Source organism: Leptodactylus fuscus, chromosome 1, assembly GCF_031893055.1.
Source record: "Leptodactylus fuscus isolate aLepFus1 chromosome 1, aLepFus1.hap2, whole genome shotgun sequence".
Taxonomy (NCBI): Eukaryota; Metazoa; Chordata; class Amphibia; order Anura; family Leptodactylidae; genus Leptodactylus; species Leptodactylus fuscus.
This window is the reverse complement of record NC_134265.1, coordinates 64850433-64876592: the sequence shown is the minus strand read 5'-3', so window position 1 is coordinate 64876592 and position 26160 is coordinate 64850433. Positions and strand designations below refer to the sequence as shown.

Sequence of the window (26160 nt, the reverse complement as noted above, 5' to 3'; positions counted from 1 at the left end):
CGCTCTCAGTAAATGTATGGTTTGCTATTAACAGACTTCTTTCCAAGTTTATGCCGATGCTAAATAAGCTCACGGCACTTTAAATGAAGTAAAGGGAAAACTGAAGTTATTAAATGGGATAAAATGTGTTTGTCCGTGTAAAGGGATGCATCAATACTAAATGTGAAGCCTTTTTCTAGTTAATTGCTTCAAAATTCTTTGCAAGACGTGTTTCGGGGAGCACTGCTAAAATACTATCCGTGTTATTTAATGGTCTCATCTAATATCCTACTTTTTTATAGTAAATCTCTTAGACTGTACCTTATATTGAAATGAATATAAAGCCTAACAGACAGGCTTTGTATTCTTAACTAGAAATAGGGTTGTAGCCGGTCATGAAGGTGTCCTTGTCGTAAAGTCTGAATCCCCTGCCAATATTCTCAAAACTGATCAGCAAGTCAACAACCAGGAGAAGACAGCAGAGAAAAGTTTATATACACGTGTATTATATTACTGGGTGACCAGATAGCTATGCTCATACCGTCAAAGTGTTTGCCCCTATTTACAGGGAAAATAAATCTAGGCCTGAAGCCCCATGTGGTGCAAACGCTGCGGCAAAAATACGGCACTTTTATAGTCCCTGCAAAGTGGTGAATCTAGAGAATTCCATCCTTGTATTGCAAATCAATTGCCACATTGGAAATGCTGCAAAACCTTCACGTTGTTGGAAATCACAGCATGTCACTTATACCTAGGGAAACGTTGGTGGTTTCTGTGTTGGTATAATGGAAGCAGAAAGTCTGCAGAGGAAAACTCTGCGGATTTCTATGAAAAGCACTGCGGAATAAAACTTGATGCGATTCCCATGTGGGTTTTCCTGCATCGCTTTTTTGCTGTGGTCTACATGGGGCGTTAGCCTAAAGCACTTTCAGACATTTATGAGCACATTCAAAAATGGTGATTGAAAGTTGTAGGACTAATATAAATGTGTTGGCAAATGGGCGGGGTTGTACAATTAAAGTGTAACTGATTCACTTTTTTAATATATACGGGATCATCCTAGCAATGCTTGTTTAGAGAGTTGCTAGGGAGAACTTTATCAATCAAACCAATTGTATGTTTTTTATTTTAGCAGAAAAGTTTTAAAGTATATTACACATTGTTTGGCAAACCTCTCCTTATACATTAGCGAAAAAAAACAGTTACAGGAGTTCAGCTGATGATGTGCAGGTCTGGCTGACGAAACCCCTAATGCTTTGCTGTTATCACCACTGAAATCTGCATGCAGCCACATAGGAACTCGAAAGTGAATATGCAATAATACATGGATGTGCAGAATCCTCCAGAACAGTTTCCAGTGACTGTCTACTCTGGGTAACAGCAGTTTGTCCATATAATCCCTTACAATTTCTATACATCTTAATAGGGCATATTGGAAGATTTCAAGTGATGACTTTTCATCTATGAACTTTGTTGGATTCTTAATTTCTTGGGGCTTTCCTGTGAGTTTCCGAGGCAGAAAGAGTTTTTGATTCAGATTTTGCTGCGGTTTTTGAGCCAAAGTCAGAGTGGATTTAATAGACGAGGCTGGGTTGACATGTGAGTTGGAGTCGCAGATTTCCTCTAAGGCTGCATTCACACGGAGTAAACGCTGGCGTTTTTTGTGTGTTTTTTGCACATAGCGCCGCGTATACGCCGCGTTAACGCCGGGCAACGCCACCGCTAAATAGCGCGGCGTATACGCGGCGTTAACGCGACGCTACGCGGCGTAAACGCGGCGCTATGTGCAAAAAACACACAAAAAACGCCAGCGTTTACTCCGTGTGAATACAGCCTAAAATCGCCAGAGAGAAAAGTCCTGCATGGAGGAATTTTATATCTGCCAGTTTCAGAATAAAACCGGCAGAGACCAGCAGACTGATTATAGTCTATGAGGTACATAGGTACACAGGACCCAAACATCATAGAGACTATTACTAGTGTGAACCTAGTGTAAGAGCTTCCTTAATATTGTCTTTTCCTTTTCAAGCCACTCCTGACTTTTGCTCAAAAAATCACAGCAAAATTTGCACCAAAAAATGCTGCCTTTCTGCAATTTGGAGCCTCAACCTACAGTTTTTTTTTTCTTTTTTAATAGTATAATGGCTGCTCTCATTTTAACACTTTCTGCGTCCTCTTCTTGGTCACGGTGGACAAGCAGGAAATGACTGTCATTTTTTGTGTGTCGAGAGGGAGCAGAAAGTAGAGCCCAATGGCAGACCTGGGAGTATGGATGTGGCAGGGGATCAGTGAGGTGGACATCGCTTTAATTATTTTCTTTATTATTTATACCATTGTGACCATTTTTATTAAAAAATTACGAGACAGACAGCCCCTTTAAAATGATCTCAAAGCTTTAAGAAATTTTTTGATGGCCTATCTACCCCCACACTGAAATATTTTCCTCTTGTAGTTATCTTTTGAACCACTCTAGTCAGGTTATTATTAACAATTAATCTAATTGAAATTGTGCATTGGATAGGTCAGGAAGCCATAGCTGTGGCTGTGCCGGCAGAAATCTTAATTACATACGTTTCCACTGTATAGCAAAAAAAAAAAAAAATTGCGTAAAATCAAGTTAAGAAAAGGTATAATTTCTAGTAAGTAAATACTGTTTAAGCCGTTGAAGAATTATAATTATTTTTGTCTTAATGTTCTTTAAGGATGGAAGCCATTTATGAGGCTTTATATTTTCGCATCTCGCTTCTATTGTTAACAGCTCCGTTAATTGCCTATGTGGAATTATAAGCTTTTGTACCATAAGACCCACGGAAGGATGCTGAAGTAATAAAAATAAAGAAGTGGAAAAATCAGAGGTTAAAAGCTTATTTTTACAGAGCTGACAGGTTTTGTAAGCCCACACCAGCCCCCATACAGGAGAGGGAAAACAATAGTCTGACAGCTCCAGTGTTCGGCAAGAGGCTGTTAACGACAGCTTATTCCTTTATGATTTCAACTCTTGACAGTAGACGTGCCAGGTTGTTGCATCGTGGCAGATGTATCATTACCTTGTGGCCCCGTCTTGACTGAACAGGCAAAGAAAGCCCACTTGCAGTTCTGAAAATCCAATTACTCATTTGAAGTGTAAGCTCCTCTCCTTATGCAGGATGAAGGCGAGGGAAAAAAAATCTGCCTGTGATCGTGCTCTTGGATTTTTCAGCATCTTTTCTGTGCTATCTGGTTGCATGAACACACCAGGGAATATTTGGGGAATATAGTGTAGCTGAGAAGCCGAAGAGGGGGGGAGCGCATCACGGTTGAAGAGGTCATGGAGCTTTGCAGCGAGAGCACACAGCAATCTTTAAATAAGTCCTACACACCTTATCCAACATTTATGCCGATCTATCTTGTAATATCTACTTCAAATATATGTGTTAAAAATGAAATAAGCATAAATAATTAAACCCATCTCATCCACAAAAAATAAGTTTCTGCCAGGCTAAAACGGACTTAACGTTTCTCCATTACACACATCTGATGTTCCATTCACTGTGCTGGATGCCTTGCTGAGGCTCCAGGGAACCTATGGAGGAAGAGGTGTGGGTTTGTGAAAGTATGTCAAAAGCCGTGGGGTTTGTATCTGACCGGAATATCAATAGATCTTAAGAAACGTTAAAATTAATAAAGAAAAAGTTAACCTGGATCCTGGAGAAGGATTTATTTCCAAACTCTCACTGATCCTGTTTCCAGACTTGACTTGCACTAGGTGCTGGTTAGAAGAAGGCCTTGACTTTGAGTTATATAAAACAACCTGCAGGTCCTTGTCATGTTAATGTGAACCTCGTTTCAGAGAAGTGACAAGTATAGGAAGGATCACAGATCATAGGTGATTCCCTGGTTCTATTCTAGACCTCCCGGGATCAGGTAGCTGTGATTTTTCTGTCGTCTTAAATGGAATCTAGACCCTTTTTCTGCCTCTCTGCCATTTTTTGCTTCATCTATGATTGTTTTTCATGGTTAATGTTGAAGTAGATCAGCCTCAAAATATCTCTTATTCTTTGGCCCATTACAAAATTACTTTCTTACCAATGGCTGTATTTTTGTGTTATCCACTCACTTCTGGTCCTCATCTGGGTCATGTGACCAGTAATTATGTTTTCTTGTGCTGAGTTCACACAGTTTTTTGGACCAGATTTTGACGCAGAAGCCGCTTCAGAATCCGCCTCCAAAAAACGCCTCCCACGGCTAGCATCGACTAAATGACGGTGCAGTTCATCGACATCCAGTCGCGCCATTCCGCTCCTGATTAGGCCCAAATGAATGTACCTAATCGGGAGGAGTCTCGCGCCGCGGCTGATTCAGCTGTGGAATCTGTGGCAAGATAGGGCAGCTCGCTTCTTTTTTGTGCGAGCGGGAAAAAACTGCTAGTGGAAAAAAGAAGTGAACGTCTACCGTTGGAGTCAGTGGGAGGCATTTTTTGAAGGCGGATTCCGCATCAAAATCCGGTCCAAAAAAACTCTGTGTGAACTCAGCATTACTGTGACCCAACATTTTACCCGGTGACTGGAAGTCAGTTTTTCTATTCATTGCTATGAAAGCTTTGATGTAAGATCAGCTTCATCTTGTTGGTCATAATAAGAGTTTAGTTGTATCTTCCCTCACATATATTCAGCGTGCTATATCACAACTAAGCAAATATCAAATGTAAAATATAAATTTCATTTAGTGAAATAGATCAAAAACGGCAACAGTTAAAAACTCATGTTTTTTTTGTTGTTTTTTTAACTGATGTTTTTGAGGGATGTCGGATCTAGTTTGATCATTGACTTGAAAACATTGGATATTTAACCATTGAACAAATGAAACCAGGAATTGTTTTAAAAATATTAACAAATTACTACATCAAAAATTCTCCAGCACAGTATGTAAGGTCATTGGCAGCTGCAGGCATTTCATCCCCCTTTGGGATGTACTTGTTTAGTTTCTCTCACTTACTGCCTGTGGCACTGAATGGTGAAATTCAGACATGTTCTTCCCCTTCGAGGAGTCTCTAGGGTAGTGTATAAGTCTTTAAAATTAATAAATGGTGTTGCATTTTCATTATCACCCACTACTGCAGTTTGCTGTGCATTACATTTTCCATATGAACAAATGTAGATTCATATTTAGCTGGCGGAGCCCTTCCCCTGCTAGCTTGAAATATCCAAGGTTTACTATGTCTGGTTTTCTGTCTTCTGTTATAGTGAGCGACTCCTGAAATGTCTATTATATGTATCTGCTTACTAGTTATTTTCACTTAGATACTGTGATATTTAATATATTTTCGTAAGTAATAATATTAGACTTATATTTAGGTTACTGATCATGGAAAAAGTTGCTGGGATATAGTTGTATGGACTTGTGCTGTATTGCTACTGCAAAATATGTCACATTGTATGTATTTTTTTTATTGTAAAGTATTGGAGCAGAGTTTTGCTTTAAAGTGTACAGACCCAGACCACTGTCTGTCCTGCACAGAGTGGCTATGTGTATCAATGGAGGAAAAAACATTGATTGATTGAAATCAATAAAAATCTATATACACATATTCATTCATATTGCACTTTTATTTTTAGTTTATTTTATGAAATATTGTTAATAGTTGAAATTTAGCTTTAAAGGGATTGTCCAGGGTGTTAAATTTACTTTCCTTTCTCCAGCAGTTTCTTCATGCTGGACCTGGGATTTCCAGGTTGGTTTTAAGCTCTATTCATATGATCAGAACCAACCCCATTCCTGGTTCACATGATCAGATCCAGCCCCTGTTCACAGATTACGCCTCCTACTTTCCTGTTTGAAGTGGTAACTACCACAATACACTGTAGTAAAGCCTGCCCCCCATAGCTCATGTAACTACCACAGTACACTGTAGTAAAGCCTGCCCCCCATAGCTCATGTAACTACCACAGTACACTGTAGTAAAGCCTGCCCCCCATAACTCATGTAACTACCACAATACACTGTAGTAAAGTCTGCCCCCCATAACTCATGTAACTACCACAATACACTATAGTAAAGCCTGCCCCACGTAGCTCATGTAACTACCACAGTACACTGTAGTAAAGCCTGCCCCCTATAGCTCATGTAACTACCACAGTACACTGTAGTAAAGCCTGCCTCCCATAGCACATGTAACTACCACAGTACACTGTAGTAAAGTCTGCCCCACGTAGCTCATGTAACTACCACAATACACTGTAGTAAAGCCTGCCCCCCATAACTCATGTAACTACCACAATACACTATAGTAAAGCCTGCCCCACGTAGCTCATGTAACTACCACAGTACACTGTAGTAAAGCCTGCCCCCTATAGCTCATGTAACTACCACAGTACACTGTAGTAAAGCCTGCCCCCCATAGCACATGTAACTACCACAATACACTGTAGTAAAGCCTGCCCCACGTAGCTCATGTAACTACCACAATACACTGTAGTAAAGCCTGCCCCCATAGCTCATGTAACTACCACAATACACTGTAGTAATGCCTGCCCCCATAGCACATGTAACTACCACAGTACACTGTAGTAAAGCCTTCCCCCTATAGCACAGGTAACTACCACAGTACTCTGTAGTACAGCCTGCCCCCCATAGCTCATGTAACTACCACAATACACTGTAGTAAAGCCTGCCCCCCATAGCTCATGTAACTACCACAATACACTGTAGTAAAGCCTGCCCCCCATAGCTCATGTAATTACCACAATACACTGTAGTAAATCCTGCCCCCCATAGCTCATGTAACTACCACAGTACACTGTAGTAAAGCCTGCCCCCCATAGCACATGTAATTACCAGAATACACTGTAGTAAAGCCTGCCCCCCATAGCTCATGTAACTACCACAATACACTGTAGTAAAGCCTACCCCCCATAGCTCATGTAACTACCACAATACACTGTAGTAAAGCCTGCCCCCATAGCACATGTAACTACCATAGTACACTGTAGTAAAGCCTGCCCCCCATAGCTCATGTAACTACCACAATACACTGTAGTAAAGCCTGCCCCCATAGCACATGTAACTAACTACCACAGTACACTGTAGTAAAGCCTGCCCACCATAGCTCATGTAACTACCACAATACACTGTAGTAAAGCCTGCCCCCATATCACATGTAACTACCACAGTACACTGTAGTAAAGCCTGCCCCACGTAGCTCATGTAACTACCACAGTGCACTGTAGTAAAGCCTGCCCCATAGCTCATGTAACTATCACAGTACACTGTAGTAAAGCCTGCCCCCCATAGCTCATGTAACTACCGCAATACACTGTAGTAAAGCCTGCCCCCCATAGCTCATGTAACTACCGCAATACACTGTAGTAAAGCCTGCCCCCATAGCACATGTAACTACCACAGTACACTGTAGTAAAGCCTGCCCCCATAGCTCATGTAACTACCACAGTACACTGTAGTAAAGCCTGCCCCCTATAGCTCATGTAACTACCACAATACACTGTAGTAAAGCCTGCCCCCATAGCACATGTAACTACCACAATACACTGTAGTAAAGCCTGCCCCCCATAGCACATGTAACTACCACAGTACACTGTAGTAAAGCCTGCCCCCTATAGCTCATGTAACTACCACAGTACACTGTAATAAAGCCTGCCCCCCATAGCACATGTAACTACCACAGTACACTGTAGTAAAGCCTGCCCCCCATAGCTCATGTAACTACCACAATACACTGTAGTAAAACCTTCCCCCCATAGCTCATGTAACTACCACAGTACACTGTAGTAAAGCCTGCCCCCATAGCACATGTAACTACCACAATACACTGTAGTAAAGCCTGCCCCCCATAGCTCATGTAACTACCACAATACACTGTAGTAAAACCTGCCCCCATACTACATATAAACTACCTGTGCAAACGGGAATGGAAGGTGGAGATGTTGCAACCCTTAGGTCTACCATGAAGTAACCGCCAGAGGAAGAAAAGTAATATCCCCGGACAACCACTTATAAGGTGTTTGTTGATGAAGAGGTTTGGAGAAAAGGCTAGGAATTGGTTAAAATGATTAAAAAGAGACAGAATGTTACTATTTCAATGATCATATGCTGTTCCTAATTCTAGTACATTCTGGGCCCCTTGCCAATCCCTACATTTTGGTCCCTCTATTCTGTTTCCTCACAATACACAGGAAGTGATACTCGGCCAGTCATTGGCTGATACAGGTCACTATTGTGGCCAGTGATTTCCTTTGTGTCAAGAGGGAACATCGGTGGGGTGAGAAATATTTTGCTTATTTTTATCCCCCTCGAAGCCTTTACCCAATGTGCAACACATTTCTTAAATGGAATCTGTCAGCAGGAAAATTGATGACTGTGCCTTATAGGGCAGCTTCTATACTTTCCAAAGATACCATTCTTATTCTGATTTGCAGCTCCATTTTCATTAAATTCATGTTTTTTCTTATGCTAAGTGAAAAAGGCTTTACGGGGCATGTCTTCTCCTAAAGCCCTTTACAAGTCATTTTCATATTACTATAACACAGATTATCATGGGAATGGAGTTGCAATGCAGAATAAGAGAGGTATCTTTGGAAAGTGTAGAAGTCTCTCTACAAGGTACTGTCATTAGATTGATCCTGATTTTCTTGCTGACCTTTAAGCTTGACCACAGGTAGTAAATAGGGATGTAAGATCTGTTAACCTATTCTGTACATGATATACTGCACAAGCCAAATGTTATATAACCGCACATAACACTTCACACATGGTGTCAGACTAGGTTTTTGAGCGTCTACTGCATGTTCTTTTAATGTTCTTATTTGGATGGTGCATTTCTGAGCCTCACTCAACTAGCCTATTCCAGCAATAGAAATTGATATTGATAGTATATTGAATTTGTCTTCGGTGTCCTGTAAGTGGTTGTCTGATCAGTGGAGTGCCTAGCGTATCATTATCATTACCATTTGGTATCATGGTTATACTCTCTTGAGGTCCCCCAATATTCCAGAGTATCAATGTTGGATGGGTGTGTGAGACAACTTGTGTAATAGTTTCTGTATCCTGCCTTGTCTTACTGCATGGTTCTTGTCTTAAGCAACAAACTCCTCAGTCTTGCACCTAGCACGACGGAGCTATTACCGAATAAACGGCGGGAAGCGGTCAAACCTGCGCTCATCTTTACAAGCTCAACTGCTTCTGTTTGTTTCTGTGTGAAATAGAGACACCATAGATCACAAGTAAATCCAGCCATTTAACAATGAAGGATGGTAGCCAGTCATGTGGAATATCAGGCGTGCAGCAGCCACCGCCACATGGCTAATTTATCAGGTTTGCTCTACATGGTGATGCTGGAAGATAAACTGCCTCCACTTTTTACAGTGACATGGATTCTTGGACTGCCTTTCTGTATTTTCTTACTCTTGAGGATTATAACACTAATATGAATGGTTAAAGGGATTCTCCAAAAATATGTTTATATGTTGCATAGAGCCCTGTGCCTCTTGTTAGGAATACCCAGCAGGAGACCTTAGGCAATACTCTCTGGAGCGGACTCTCTGCAACATTGCATTTTGGTGATACACATGTTTTGCCTATTGGAGTGAGCTGACTGATAAAACTTGATCTGTAAGGTATGTTATGTACCGTATATACTCAAGTATAAGCCAAATTCTTCAGCACAGTTTTTGGCTTATACTCGAGGCAAGCAAGAATTTTTTTTTTATTTTTTTCTTGGGGGGGTCTATGACCAGCCTCAATAGTAATGTATAGAATCTCCCATAAAGTAGTGAAAAAAAAGAAGCTTTAAAAAAATAAAATGAATAAAAGTTCTAAATCCCTCCTTTCCCTAGAATACATATAACAGTAGAGAATTACTGTGAGACACATACATATTAGGTATCCTGTGTCTGAAAGTGCCCGGTCTTCTGAATATAGGGTATCTGCAGTGCTCCTGTTCCGTCGGGAAGGGGTTAATAGGAGCACTGCAGGTACCCTATATTCAGCCAGGCTGATTTCCAAGTGTGTGTGTGTATGTGTGTGTGTGGGGGGGGGGCAGTCCTCAAGCTCAGGGAAGGGGCAGACAGACAACCAACACACCCCCTCCCCTTCCCCAGCACCCAGTAACTACTGCACCCAAAAACTCCGACCATTTTAATTTTGGAAATTTTCCAGCAGCTGCTGCATTTCCCCCCCTCGGCTTATACTCGAGTCAATAACTTTTCCAAGTTTTTTGTGGGAAAATTAGGGGCCTTGGCTTATATTCGGGTCGGCTTATACTCGAGTATATACGGTATATTGTAGAATGCACTAAAAACATTAAAGGGATTCTACCATTAAACTACCTTTTTTTTTCTAATGAACACGTCAGAATAGCCTTAAGAAAGGCTATTCGTCTCCTACCTTTAGACGTGGTCTCCGCCGCGTCATTCCGTAGAAATATCGGTTTTAACCGGTATGCAAATGAGCTCTCCGCAGCAATGAGGGCGGGCCCCTGCGCTTAAACACCGATGAGCGCATCCCCATTGCTGCCCAGAGCTCTTTCCTGCGCCGCCTCCTTCTTCTGCAGCAACTCGGCTCTTCTGGCTTCTCTTGCTCTTGTAGTTCTATACAGGAGCATAGAGAGGCCACCTCAAAATGGCCGCCGGCCAGCTCCTGTATTGAACTGCAAGAGCGGCTACCCCAAAATGGCCGCCGGCCATTTTGGGGTGGCCTCTCTATGCTCCTGTATAGAACTACAAGAGCAAGAGAAGCCAGAAGAGGCGGAGTTGCTACAGAAGAAGGAGGTGGCGCAGGAAAGAGCTCTCGGGCAGCAATGGGGATGCGCTCATTGGCCTTTCAGCGCTGAGGTCTGCCCTCATTGCTGCGGAGAGCTCATTTGCATACTGGTTAAAACCGGTATTTCTACGGAACGGCGTGGCGGAGACCACGTCTAAAGGTAGGAGACGAATAGCCTTTCTTAAGGCTATTCCGACGTGGTAATTAGAAAAAAAAAAAAAAGTAGTTTAATGGTAGAATCCCTTTAAATGTTCGCTTTTATATTATTTTTCTGAAATGTAACCCTACTATTAGGTGTGAATATAACTCTTCCAATCGTGGAGTTTGTATCAATGTTTTTAGCATTTTTGATAGCCAGAATATCAGTCTGCATCTCTGTTTTTGTCATTAAAAATAGTATACCAGAATCTTGGCGGAAGCCATTAAAGTCAATGTGATTTGTCAATGTCCATTCGGATGCATCAGAAAACAAATCTGTCACAACGTCATGGCTTCTGTTATAAAGCTATAATGGGATGTGAGTGAAGCCTACGCCTTTTAAGTTTCCATTGATATTATTTCCTTCTATACACACCTTTATGTGATTCCAATTTCTAGCTTTATTTTTCATGGAATGGTTATTAAAAGGAATGTGTCCTAAGAAAATTAACTACCGTATTTTGCGGACTATAAGGCGCATTACCCATGAGCGCCTTATAGTCCTGTCTAGGTTCATATATAAGGCGCACCGGGCTATAAGGCGCAGTGCTGTCCGGTGCGCCTTATATGTGATTGAAAGCGGCGACACGCAGACTTTGCCGGCGGCCGCTTAACCCCCCGCGTGCCAGCCTCTTCTATTCATTTCAATGGCACGCTTCCATTGAAATGAATGGAAGCGCTCGGCACACAAGGAGTTAAGCGGCGGCCGCCGGCAAAGTCTGCGTGTCGCTTCCATACATTGCAATGGGAGCGTTCTATTCGAATAGTATTCGCTCATCTCTAACTTCAATTAACTCCTTGCGTGCCGCCGCTTCCATCCATATATAAGGCGCACCGGACTATAAGGCGCACTTTCGATTAGGATTTCGTAGGATTTTATGTGCGCCTTATAGTCCGGAAAATACGTTATTGTGTAAATCATTTTTTTTATGTTGAACTGCGTTTTTAAAATCTAGTTTTTAGATTTTTTGCACACACTACTGAAACTCCCAATAAACTGACACTTCCTGTTTCTGTTGATCGCATTTCAGCATCCTGTTATTCTCGCAGTCAACAGTACAATAAAGCTTCTGTATGTTAAAGAAGATTTCCCATGTTCTCAGAGATGTGCAGTATTATATATTGATAGAAATACACTGTCAGCTCTCCGGTATGCACCCCTTTGCTGGAGTTTTGGCACCGATATCTCTCCACTTGCAGGAATGCCCCCCCCCCTTTCTGATCCAACAGTACATGGCTATAGATCAGTAATGTCCGGGGGTTGTTTCTGACAGTGGACAGATATGGGTGCTGAAACTAACAGCACTGATATCTCCAGCACCGGAGTACAGTGCACTGACTTTCTAGCGGTATGTAATACTGCACATCTTTCAGGACATAAGACCTCTGGAGGCAGATAACAGATTGTGAATAGGTAATGGGACCTTCTTTCCTCCCTCCCAGGTCACAGCATGCGTAGAAGATATTCTACCACAGAACTCAAAAAGAAATAATCAGGTTCCTATGGCTCATGTGGCTGCTGTAAAGCAGACCTATGAATGCTCTTGGCAGAGCAGAGAAGCTTAGGCAAGATGGCCACCTCCATAATCCTGTACAGAAAATACTTTTAAAAAAATCTATAATAAAAAAAAAATAAAAAATTACTGTTCGGTGTATATCATATACATCAGTATCTGATTTTCATTAGTAAACATGTACGTGATACATTCCCTTTTAGAACGTAGCATTGTGTGTTCAAGTTGCCGTATAGATTGGTCAGGACCATGCAGCTTAGAATAACACCAACATTTTGTGATCCTGTCCCTTTTATCATTTGTTTCAGAGATCTGCAGAAGGCTTGGCAAAATAAAGACTATCCTCTAAAAAAAGAATCTATCCTCACGTAAGCGGTGATGTGTAGTGCGCTAGTTATACTTGTGGCAGAGTAGGATGATAATAGTGTGCTATAGAAATGGATTGTAAAATGAATGAATATTTAATTGTTTCTCAAGACACCGGTATCTTTTTCTTGAGCTATTATTAGTCTTTGGTTGCAGTTTGTGCATTATACATGCAAAGCGCTAGCATTGGATCAGACATTCGGTAAAGTTAATTTTACAGCATCTGTTAAGTAGAGTTAAAGATGCAGATAGCATTGCTCTTGCTAACTACAAAGTAAAGCATGGCAGGGAACCTTACACCGCTGAGAATAATTGGCTTGCCATATAAAAAAGTCTATTTAACCATATGGGGGCTAATGACTGCGATGTATCTTAATCCAAGTCGCTCTATAAACACTTAGTAATAAAGCCTCCCTGGCGCCCCAAGGGTTAACGGGAGATTCGGAGCATTGTGCGCTTTTGAACAGGACTGTAAAGTCCCCGAGTTAAACACATGATGCCAGAGTGGGCTTGTGACTGTCATTTTGAGGCAAGGGGATTTAATTGGTGGTTAGGACTGATCTGAATGTGAGGGTTTCTCCACCTCTGCAGAAACAGGATGTTGTCTTCAGCCTGAAGGGAAAATAACACATTTTACTGTAATTACAAGCATTGGATGCTTGCACGTGTATCCCTCCCGCTCCTTCAGGGTGCACACTGAATAAGTAAGCACTCTCCTGACTTGATGTGTCTTGTGTTAATAGAGTAGTTCTATGACCTTTGCTGCAGCCAAGAGTTGGCGTGCCGGGTGTCCCTCCCATCCTTGGCAGCCTGTATCGCTGCCCGGTATGAAGTTGGAGTATGTGGCTCATAAAGACATCAGGAAAGTCTTTAGCCGCATGCAACCTGATGGCTTGCGGTCTGACTGGCTTTACTCGCTGGTTAAAACTTGGCAGACTCTGAAATACTCACAATTAGGCCAAAAACACAGTCTGGGAATGCCCAGAGTCCTTCACATAATTAATAAGTGAGCCGGGCACATTGCTACGTGCATTTGTTAGACTTCTTACTGGTTGCAGGACCTTCTTAGGTAAGGAATACTTTGTGTTTAGTCCAATTTAGAAAGTCATCCCTATATATTCCATGTAATACCTTTTATCTCTATTCATTGTAGGTTATGTGCTCTCTCGTCTCCTCTGTGTATGTGAGACTGTTGTAAAATCTGTTGTCTTTGTAGCTATTGTTACACCTCTAAGATTCTGACTTCTGTGTGAATAGACCTTTTCCTTAGTTTTGGCTATGGGCGCTATTTAGGGTTTTCCTGATCCATAGTGATGAGCTCACATAACTAAGGAGTCATAATCGCCCATAAAATGTCCTCAATGGTTGTAATGATCTTTAAATTGGACATGTAATTCAACGGCAGCATAAAGGTCACCGTGTGAGTGTGGGCAATAAGTTCTGCTTTTGGTGAGTAATGCCTTCTGCTTTCAGTGAATTTGCCTCTGATTAATATTTTACCGAACTTTTGTGAAGAATTCAGATCTTTTCTTCATTGCTATCGCAGCCCCTGTATGTACCAAGTCTACATATATCCCTCTACTGTTTGCTTCTGGGGTGCAGGCCATCATCCAAAAACTAGTTTTAGCTTTTTCTCATCTTCTATGTTTCTTTACTTTTTTGCTTTTATTTTATTGATTGGTTTCATAACCAGTGCAAATTGGAAAAGTCAGAATATCATCACCATAATAAGATTTGCTGAAAAGTTTACACTTGGAGCTATTTCTGATGCTTTTTTTTTTAAGTAAATAAATCAGTTTAATTTTGCAAATACAACTCCCCAAGAAAGTAAAAATAAAAACCACCTCCCATATAAATCATAAACCCCATCCCTCGTAACCTGTCCAGACACACATGAATATAATAGTATAGCGTAGGTATTACTGTCAGCATCCAGTGGTAATTACCGTATATACTCGAGTATAAGCCGAAGCCCCTAATTTTACCACAAAAAACTAGGAAAACTTTTTGACTCGAGTATAAGTATTGACTCGAGTATATAGACCCCCCCCAAAAAAAATAAATAAATAAATAAATAAATAAAAAATATTTTTTTTGTTTTTTATGCTTTACTCGAGTATAAGCTGAGGGGGGATTTTTCAGCACAAAAACTGTGCTGAAAAACTCGGCTTATACTCGAGTATATAGGGTATATCAAGCAACTGAGTCAGCAGAAGTTGCTACTATATTTTAATATAAGAGACAAGATGTATTTTTGGGAAGAAAATGTTGAAAAAATCCCATCCATGTTGCCATACGGTCCTACACTTTTTTCTGAAGCCTGCTAATGTTTTTACATGTAGTTCCTGCAGTGTGGTTGTGGCAATTAATCTGGCTGATGCCTGAAGTTCAGAAAATGTATGTGTATGCATGTTAGATGTTACATCCAAACAGCTGAAGCACAGATGTTTCTGACTTGCCCACTCTGGACAATCCCTTGATAATATGGGGACCACAAAGTATGGGACAATATGGATCCACCAGTGATCAGCTGTGATCTGTGCTGGGTCCTGGCTATAAGTGTTCTGTTTCTCAGCAGCACCACCACAGGGGAAATGAAGCATTACATAGTGTCCACTCAAATACTGGTGAAGAGAATAATAAATGGGAGAATTCCTTACCTCACGTAAAGAGGTTGTCCAGCCTAATTTATTATTTTTTTTAATTGTGCTGGAGGAGGTGGAAAAAAAATAATAATAAAAAGGACCAATCCTGCTGCTCAGCTGTTGTCTTTTGCTAGCAGTCCTCATCCGGGTGTGACGTCCTGTATCCCTTCCACTTAGCCTGCTGATTTGCCTCAGCAGTCTAAGGCTTAGTTCACACGTGGGGTGGTAGGGTGGATTTTGGCACCGAGGGTGACGCGGGGAGTCGGGTCACTCTCGGGTCAAAACCCGCCTGCCACGACTGTCGCGGCTTCCCCCTCCAGAGCAGGCTCAAATGAATGGGCCAACCCCAGAGGTTGCCGCCGCCAGGCGGACGCCACAGCTTGAAGAGCCGTGATAGCTGCCTGAAGAAAGGGCAATCCGCTTCTTTTTTCCTGCTGTTCACGGAAAAAAGTAGCCTGGTGGTCTACATAGACCACCATTGAGAGGGGGCAAATTATGACGTGGATTACGAGCCATAATCCGCCCCCGTAGTGCCCGTGTGAACGAGCCCTAAAGAAAGAACCCAAGGTTGTCCTGTCTCCGCTGACTTCTACAAACAGTAGTGGTAAAAAATAAATCAAGAACCAAACCACTTTTTTTTTTTTTTTTTTTTGACACCTATAAAATTTTTATAGAAAGGGATCAAAACATCAGAACATTCCCTAAAATGGTATACCTTAAATATCCCCGTACACAGAAATGTATAATAGTAAAAACAATATATAGCTGACAAAATGTTCAACATTTGAAAGGAGTTTAAAAAAAAAAAAAAAAAAAAAAAAAAACAACTGCTAACCCTAAAATCTTAACGACCCCTAGAATACAGAATCGTTCTTTGAAGAGAAGAATAACAAATTTATGGGGTTTGGAAGGCAGGGAGGCGAAAGTGAAAATTGAAAATCGAAAAATTCCTGTGGCGGGAAGGGGTTAAAATGTAAAATGTTTGCATTGTATCTTTTGTTTTTTTGTAAAAGGGGTTGTGCCACACAGAATATTTATATCTGCCAACAAAATAAATGAAAGTTTTATAATGATATCATACACCTATAGGTGTTATATAATAATTAGGTGTATAGTTAGTTAGATATTTTGTACATGAAGTCAATCACTAGATTTATCATGTGTACGTTCAGCCGGTGACTGACGTCAGACAGAATTTATAACCCCCATTCTTGAGATCTGTGGGGGTCACAGTGTGCGGACCTTCCCCCGATTAATCTCTTTATCCTCTCTTCTATGGATAGCTGATAAATATTCTTTGTGGGATAACCCCTTTAACTGCATTCACTTGTTTTTTTTGTTTGTTTGAATATATCTCTTGTGACTTTGAAACCATCAGCAGGCAGATCAGCTGCCGTTGACAGTTGTCATTTCATTATTGTAGCACATCAACCATCACTTTTTCTAAACGGATCAGCCTCTGTAATTCGGTGAGATTCGGTGCCGCCATATTTTCTCTTCCATCAGTTTGCTTTTCAGTATTTTGAAGCTTGCAGAATTATGAAGGCAGCTCCGGATGCTGGTACAGGCTGTATTTACAAGGCAATGTATCCGCTTATTATGTAGAGTAGATCCTCACACTGTATCATGGTGTTACGTTGGTATCAGTTGTTTTTGCACTGATGTAATGAAACGACAATGTTTACACTGGTACATGGACTGGGCATAAATCTTGGACTTGCTATTGATTTGCTGTCGTTCTAATCCACAGCAAGCAATAAGGATTGGACTGTTGTGATTTGGATCAATTCACTTAACACCATCTTATCTTTTATCAAAACATGGCTAAGTTACAAATACTGGAGGACATATATCTGAAAGTGGCTTTAAAAACTACTCCTAATGTTGCTAAGTTATCAGTGACCTCACAATAGATTGAAATGTAAATAGGTGCTGGTCTGAGTGTCTTTCTCTTTCTAATCTGACAGGTAATTGTAATATCTTGTATTTCTTTTATGATAGGATTTGTCAATACTTTCTATATTAACCCTCTGCCATAAATGTATGGCAATGACTTGGCCTTAAAGGGAGTCTGTCATCAGGACCCAGCATCAACCCAGTTTTGCAGAAAGGTTAGGATCACCTGAATCAAATGGTACTTTTTTTGGGCTGAATCGGTGCCTCTGTTGCTGATACCGCTTTTTTTTTTGTCAATTTGCAAATAAGCTCTTTGAATCCATGAGGGCATTGCTGTTGGTAATCCTTCGACACCTTTGTGCCATCCTCTCTCCTCCTCTCTCTCTAATATCTGCATCATATGTCTTGTCTCATATCGCTAATACCTACGATATATTGTTTGATTGAAGACTGTAATTAAAGTAAACTTCTGCCTGCGACTTCATCTGCGTGTTGCGGCGTCGATGATCTGCCTATATTCAGCAAATTACTGCCGTCAATGGTTTGCCTGTTGCGGCAGCGCTCAAGCTGTCCTGCTGCTGAAATTGTTCCTTGCACCATGCCTGTGATTGCTCCGACACCTCAGCAGTAGAGATGAGCGAACAGTGTTCTATCGAACACATGTTCGATCGGATATCAGGGTGTTCGCCATGTTCGAATCGAATCGAACACCGCGTGGTAAAGTGCGCCAAAATTCGATTCCCCTCCCACCTTCCCTGGCGCCTTTTTTGCACCAATAACAGCGCAGGGGAGGTGGGACAGGAACTACGACACCGGGGGCATTGAAAAAAATTGGAAAAAGTCATTGGCTGCCGAAATCAGGTGACCTCCATTTTAGACGAATAGTGGATTTCAAATCCGGGTCATATGAGAATGTGAACTTTGTGACTATGAGACAGGGATAGCTGTACAGGCAGGGATAGCTAGGGATAACCTTTATTTAGGGGGGAATGTTATTAAAAATAACTTTTTGGGGCTCTATCGGGTGTGTAATTGTGATTTTTGTGAGATAAACTTTTTCCCATAGGGATGCATTGGCCAGCGCTGATTGGCCGAATTCCGTACTCTGGCCAATCAGTGCTGGCCAATGCATTCTATTAGCTTGATGAAGCAGAGTGTGCACAAGGGTTCAAGCGCACCCTCGGCTCTGATGTAGCAGAGCCGAGGCTGCACAAGGGTTCAAGCGCACCCTCGGCTCTGATGTAGGAGAGCCGAGGGTGCACTTGAACCCTTGTGCACCCTCAGCTCTGCTACATCAGAGCTGAGGGTGCGCTTGAACCCTTGTGCACACTCTGCTTCATCAAGCTAATAGAATGCATTGGCCAGCGCTGATTGGCCAATGTATTCTATTAGCCTGATGAAGTAGAGCTGAATGTGTGTGCTAAGCACACACATTCAGCTCTACTTCATCGGGCTAATAGAATGCATTGGCCAGCGCTGATTGGCCAGAGTACGGAACTCGACCAATCAGCGCTGGCTCTGCTGGAGGAGGCGGAGTCTAAGATCGCTCCACACCAGTCTCCATTCAGGTCCGACCTTAGACTCCGCCTCCTCCGGCAGAGCCAGCGCTGATTGGCCGAAGGCTGGCCAATGCATTCCTATGCGAATGCAGAGACTTAGCAGTGCTGAGTCAGTTTTGCTCAACTACACATCTGATGCACACTCGGCACTGCTACATCAGATGTAGCAATCTGATGTAGTAGAGCCGAGGGTGCACTAGAACCCCTGTGCAAACTCAGTTCACGCTAATAGAATGCATTGGCCAGCGCTGATTGGCCAATGCATTCTATTAGCCCGATGAAGTAGAGCTGAATGTGTGTGCTAAGCACACTCATTCAGCACTGCTTCATCACGCCAATACAATGCATTAGCCAGTGCTGATTGGCCAGAGTACGGAATTCGGCCAATCAGCACTGGCTCTGCTGGAGGAGGCGGAGTCTAAGGTCGCTCCACACCAGTCTCCATTCAGGTCCGACCTTAGACTCCGCCTCCTCCAGCAGAGCCAGCGCTGATTGGCCGAATTCCGTACTCTGGCCAATCAGCGCTGGCCAATGCATTCTATTAGCCCGATGAAGTAGAGCTGAATGTGTGTGCTAAGCACACTCATTCAGCACTGCTTCATCACGCCAATACAATGCATTAGCCAGTGCTGATTGGCCAGAGTACGGAATTCGGCCAATCAGCGCTGGCCAATGCATTCTATTAGCCCGATGAAGCAGTGCTGAATGTGTGTGCTTAGCACACACATTCAGCTCTACTTCATCGGGCTAATAGAATGCATTGGCCAGCGCTGATTGGCCAGAGTACGGAATTCGGCCAATCAGCGCTGGCTCTGCTGGAGGAGGCGGAGTCTAAGATCGCTCCACACCAGTCTCCATTCAGGTCCGACCTTAGACTCCGCCTCCTCCAGCAGAGCCAGCGCTGATTGGCCGAATTCCGTACTCTGGCCAATCAGCACTGGCTAATGCATTGTATTGGCGTGATGAAGCAGTGCTGAATGAGTGTGCTTAGCACACACATTCAGCTCTACTTCATCGGGCTAATAGAATGCATTGGCCAATCAGCGCTGGCCAATGCATTCTATTAGCGTGAACTGAGTTTGCACAGGGGTTCTAGTGCACCCTCGGCTCTGCTACATCAGATTGCTACATCTGATGTAGCAGTGCCGAGTGTGCATCAGATGTGTAGTTGAGCAAAACTGACTCAGCACTGCTAAGTCTCTGCATTCGCATAGGAATGCATTGGCCAGCCTTCGGCCAATCAGCGCTGGCTCTGCCGGAGGAGGCGGAGTCTAAGGTCGGACCTGAATGGAGACTGGTGTGGAGCGATCTTAGACTCCGCCTCCTCCAGCAGAGCCAGCGCTGATTGGTCGAGTTCCGTACTCTGGCCAATCAGCACTGGCCAATGCATTTCTATGGGGAAAAGTTAGCTTGCGAAAATCGCAAACTGACAGGGATTTCCATGAAATAAAGTGACTTTTATGCCCCCAGACATGCTTCCCCTGCTGTCCCAGTGTCATTCCAGGGTGTTGGTATCATTTCCTGGGGTGTCATAGTGGACTTGGTGACCCTCCAGACACGAATTTGGGTTTCCCCCTTAACGAGTTTATGTTCCCCATAGACTATAATGGGGTTCGAAACCCATTCGAACACTCGAACAGTGAGCGGCTGTTCGAATCGAATTTCGAACCTCGAACATTTTAGTGTTCGCTCATCTCTACTCAGCAGCTTTATGGGACGCTATATAATGAGCGTGTTGTTGGCGTTGATGATCCATCTGCTCCAGCATTTCGATTACTCCATTTGCTGCAAGATGCCTAGCTTGCTCAATCGTCCTGAGCTCCGCTTGAGGAGAAGTCTGTGACTTCTGGGTACCTTAATAGTTTTCGTGGTTTTAGAATTTTGCGACAAATTTGATTTTTTTTTTCCCGAGCATAGTGTCCTTTAGTGTCCGTGGGTGTCCTTAAGTGTCCGTTTGCAAAGAGAAAAATCGGACATCTTTGCAAATGGACACTTAAGGACACCCACGTACACTAAAGGACATACATGGTGTCCCATTTAAAATAAAGCAAATTGCAAATGGACACAGCTAGTGTCTGATGCTAAAATCTGCCGCGAACATTAGCATCGGACACTAGCTGTCGGACACTGACGCTAGTGTGAACCCTGCTTTATAATGCTTATCACAAACTTTATCTTCTCCCTGAACTACAGATTTCTGCAAAAAATTTTTTATAATGGTTTATTAAGCTTTATCCTATGCAGGTGCTACCAATACAGTACTGCGTAATCCTAATGGTGCACTACAATTGAATAGAAGCTCACACAGGTACATTGCCTGGGGAAACAACTGAGAAGATGATGAACTTGACACCATAGGGTTTAATGTCATTGAACATCTTTATATACCTGATGCTTCTAATGATCGGGATACACATTTGATCTGTTGGACTTTGTACGCTTGAAGAATAAAGGTTTATGGCATGAAAGCTAGGAACTATCATTTTCAGGGATTTCTAGAAAAACTGTAGCGTTGGAAGCTGTCAAGGGGCATTGGGTTAGGATTACGCGGAATACATTTAGCATCCATAATTAAGTGGCTGGGGCTTTCTTTTATACTGTACACGAAGAAACCTTAGACCTGCTCAATCGATTGTCTTAACTGCTTAAAGGGTTTTCCCATGAATGATATTTACCCCTGTCTACAGTGAGTGTCCCCATGTGAATTGGGTTATGGTACACATGCTTGACTACTGCTCTTTTCCCTTGTCTGAGAGGTCCAGTATAACTATCTCCGACAATACCATACAGATGAATGGTGGCTTAGCTTACCCCAATTCATTCAATTGAGGTCCTGTGGGGCGCTTGTGGGCCCCATTTTGCTGACTACTGGGTCCTATTAGTCAGACTGCCAGTGAACAGATATTTTTATCCCGTTTTGTAGAAAATTCCTGAAAGGAAACTGCCGCTTTGGAACTTCAGGACATAGTGTTTTGGGGTTTTTCTTGTTTTTTTTTTTTTCTGTGCTGCATTCTGAAAGCCATAATGTTGTTTTTTTAAAATTTTTCCAACCATGAAGCTGTGTCAGGACATTTTTTTTTTTTTTTTTTGTATGTCGAATTTAATCTTGCTATTTTGGGACATATATAATTTATTAATAATTAATCTTTTCCATAGGGAAAAATGATTATTTATGTAAATGATACAATAGTCCCATGGTGGCATAAATAACATTTTACCTTTATTCCACGGGGTCAGAGGCTAACATCAATACCAAATTAATAATTTTTTTTTCTGTTTCATTACATTTGCACAAAATAATTTGTTTTTGTGTCGCCGTATTCTGGTAGACATCACTTTTTTTTTTTTTAAACTATTTGTGTGCGGTCTCAGTTACCCCGTCAGATTCTTTCAGCAGCATCGATGGGGTCAACTGACACCTAGGGTTTACGTCTTCTCAGAGCCCGCTGTGCGTTAGGTCCCAATCAGGCGGCCATTCTATAAATGTATCTTATTGGGTTAAACAATATTTCAGTTGGAGCGATTTTGTTTTATTTTTAATGCTCCTGTATCTAGATATTGCTGTTACATACATGTTCTAGTACCGCCTGCTGGTGTTCTGGTTCTCTGTCAGGCAATGCTGGGAAGAAGTAGCAGCTTGTAGTCCGTTGATCATTATATAAGATGGCCTACATAATAGAAAAGAATTACCTCCCTTGCAAGACCACGGAGACTGGATATATTAGGTGGATATTTTGAAGGGTTATGAAAAGGTCACAAAGAGACACTATAGCGATGTCTAGACTTAAGGGCATTGCTTGTCAGAACTACCTAGTGCTGTGGATGTCTGTATTACCCTATGAACACCGTGCCATTAAGGCCAGGGCCCTATGGGTCATAAACGCCCCGTGAGAAAAATCGCAAGTTTTATAGTAAGGGCAAAGTGGATGGGATTCTAGCGAATCTCATGCCCACTCTGCAGTAAAACCCGCTGTGCGAACTCACCGCGATTTTCAAGACTGGTGCAGTTTTGGAAATCGCAGCATGTCAATTATTCCTACAGAAACGCTGGTGGTTTCCGCATAGGTATAATTGAAACAGGAAACCTGTGCAAACATTCTGTCTAAAGCACTGCAGGAAGAAGAGCAATGTATTGCTGCCACGGTTTTTTCCGCCGTACTTTTTTGCTACGGTACGTCCCGTGGTGCCTTATCCTAAAGAGGTTTTACAGAACTGTTAAATCAATCACCTAACTTTAGGATAGATCATCATTTGAAGATCCATGGGGGTCCAGCGTCCAAGACCCCCATGGATTTGCCCCTTTGAAGCAGCAGTACTGCTTTCCGAGCGCTTCTTCCACTGTGCAGACCATAGGTCTTCTATTAAACTGCACTGCACTGCACTGCGGGGGGAAAAACTGAGACTGAAATGCATCATAGTTTTTCCCCGCAGCACTTTTCACAGAAAGTCTGCAGTTTTCTTCTACAAAATTTCTGCTTAAATTATACTTATAGGGAATCTGCTGGCGTTTCCTTATGCATTATTGACATGCTACAATTTCCAAAAATGCAACATTTCTGGTGCTCTTATTTTTCAGCAATGTGTGGATCCACTTTGCAGGGTCTGTAAAATGTTGCGGTGTGTCCACCACAGCCAAACTGTGGTCTTTACACAACATGGGGCCCTGGCTGAGGCCCCACGTAGCAGAAATGCAGCCTTTTTTTGTTGATAGATTTTAATGTGGTTATTTCTGAACCAAAGACAAGTATGGCTTCAAAGAAATGTGAAATATATAGGAAGTTCTTATACTTCTATCTTCTGCTCAATACACTCCTGGTATTGGCTTAAAAATTTCCAGCAAAATCTGCAACAAGAGTCGCTTTTTCTGCAATGTGTGGCCTCAGGCTTAAAGGGGTTTTCCCACCTCAGTGTATCAGCTAGGCTGCCTGCAGTGTCTGCTTCTCATTTCCTGTGTTTCTCTTCAACCCCCCCCCCCCCCCCCCCCTGCTGAACAGGACACACAGTATTTCTGCAGATCAGATATTATGCAGATGCTTGTACTAAATGGACTCTGTGTTATCTGTGTGTTTACATAGATGGATAACAGGCTTTAGCTGCAAAGTGCAATAAGCTGAACAGATTGTCTTGTAGGCCTATTTATGTCCACCTAATGTATGAACTAAAGCATTCCCTTCCCTCTCATTGGAGGAGATCTCTTTTTCGGCAGCGTTTTACAAAGTCAAAGGACTTGGTGATAGTCTTCTAATACAGACTACACCTGCTATAGAAGTTCCTAATGAACAAACGTTTACAAATGAAACCACTATTATAAAAGTGGAAGACATAAAGAATTGACCTTGAAGATACAGGGAACAAGTCCCTCTGAGATCATAATGTTCATGAATTGATGTAATTATAGCAGAACTTTCCTACCAGCTGAATAAACAGTAATGAAAGAAAGTTGTGACAATTTTGAGATCCTGTGTCTAAAATATTGAATTTACAACTCAATTGTGTTCACAAATTCCCCTTTGTTGGCAATTGATGTTTACCTATTTAACTTTACTTTTCAGATATGCCATTGTGTGTATACAAGGAGTAACATTGTTTCTGGCCATTATTTGGCTGTGTTGTTGTTTGTAGTTTGCCTTTTTCCTAAACAAGGGTGTGTAGACTAGCTCATATGAACTACACACACTAACTAGAGAAGTATCTGCTCTATAAGTGTCTCTCGCTCAGAGCAGCAGGACATATATAAAGAAGTATTGACCTATACTCATGTGAGTAAAGTGCTTTGGTTGCGATAGAAAGCTCCTATTTAACTCCAGCATCAGAATAAGCCTTTGTTTCTGTTTTCATTGTTCTGTCTATACTCACTCCTTCCCCTCTCCTTCCGTTAGACTTTTATTTGCAAAATCTTGTCATGTGACCAGTATTTTGCCTCAAGATGGATACAGCAGAGAATTTTATAGTGAAAGGTTGTCTTGAAGATTGAGATGGAACAGAAAAATCACTGATAACAGGAGAAAGTAGCATTTTTCTTAGAACATATAGTAAACCCCCACTTTTGGCAATAAGTTTCATGTTTAATCCTGTAGTACATGGCATAGTAATGTAAGTGCATTGTTCACTTCTTTCAACCATTAAAGACTCCGTTGCAATGTCCGCCTGTAATCAGCAGACGAAAAATTCAGCACGCATGGCTTTTTCATCACCAGTTTCATATTAATGATGGACCCCATTATAGTCAGTAGGTTGCATTAGACATTGTGTAACCAATATTTTAGCCATACATGTATCTGTTGTCCTTGTCGTCTGATGGACCAGAACAACGGATGGACAATTTGTAAGATATACAACTTTTTGCTGGATTGGAACTTTAAATTTTTTTTATGATCACCTGTACTATTGTTTTATGCAAAGTTAGTTAAAATGACAATGATCTTTTATGTACTGTATTTATAATTAAAAAAAAAAAAAATTCCTAATGATTTTTCCTTTTTTTTGCCAGCCCTTTTTTTCATGACCGCTTTTATTTATTTAATAGTAGAAAACTAGGACACCAAGAAGAGTGGATTCACAAAAGCATGGGGGGGGGGCATCCAGATTTTTTCAGTTAGACAGCGATGCTAACAAGTTTTTTTACTTTGCGTTGAGTATTAATCGCATTGATGTACTTTACAAGTTTTAGGTTTTCGAGTCTCGCTATCTCAGCATATATGCATTCTTTGAGTCTTAGGACCTTATGTAGCAATATTAAATCAGTTCCATTCCTGCTTAAAACTGTCCTCCGAGTGTTACTTTCATAATTTCTGCATTGAAATGAAGAGCTATCTGAAATAAAAATAAATGTCATCATTAGACTATAATGGGCTGTTCGGCGCTGGCCGCGGCGGATCTGATTAGTTTGGGTAGGTTGTCTGTGCACTCAGTTTAAGCTCATTTCAGCTGGGTTATATTTTCGGCCTTTTCAGCTGTAGGTGGAACTATTGCTTTGAACATCACTTCCAGCATTTGGTGTGTAGTAATAATAGGAGATCTTAGTTGAGAGACTTTGCAGGGACATCTGGTAAGTGACATGAAAACTGCATTTGAAGGGCGTTCATTTCCTCTCTTAATGAGGCATTACAAATCTGAGCGTCTATGCACTGCCGATCACTTCTGTGGACATTACAGTAAATTTGGATACTTTCAAAGACCTAGGAATCGGGATCTGTACTTCAGCAAGAGAAAAGGACTGTTTATTAAGAACAAGGAAATGGAAGATAATAC

The 26160-nt window shown here is 41.8% G+C and overlaps 1 protein-coding gene across 1 annotated transcript in view; it reads left to right on the top strand.

The window, feature by feature from the left end:
• The window catches only part of ARB2A (ARB2 cotranscriptional regulator A), a 327942-nt gene that overhangs the window by 43781 nt on the left and 258001 nt on the right, over positions 1–26160 (top strand). The gene's annotated exons all lie outside the window — the stretch shown is intronic.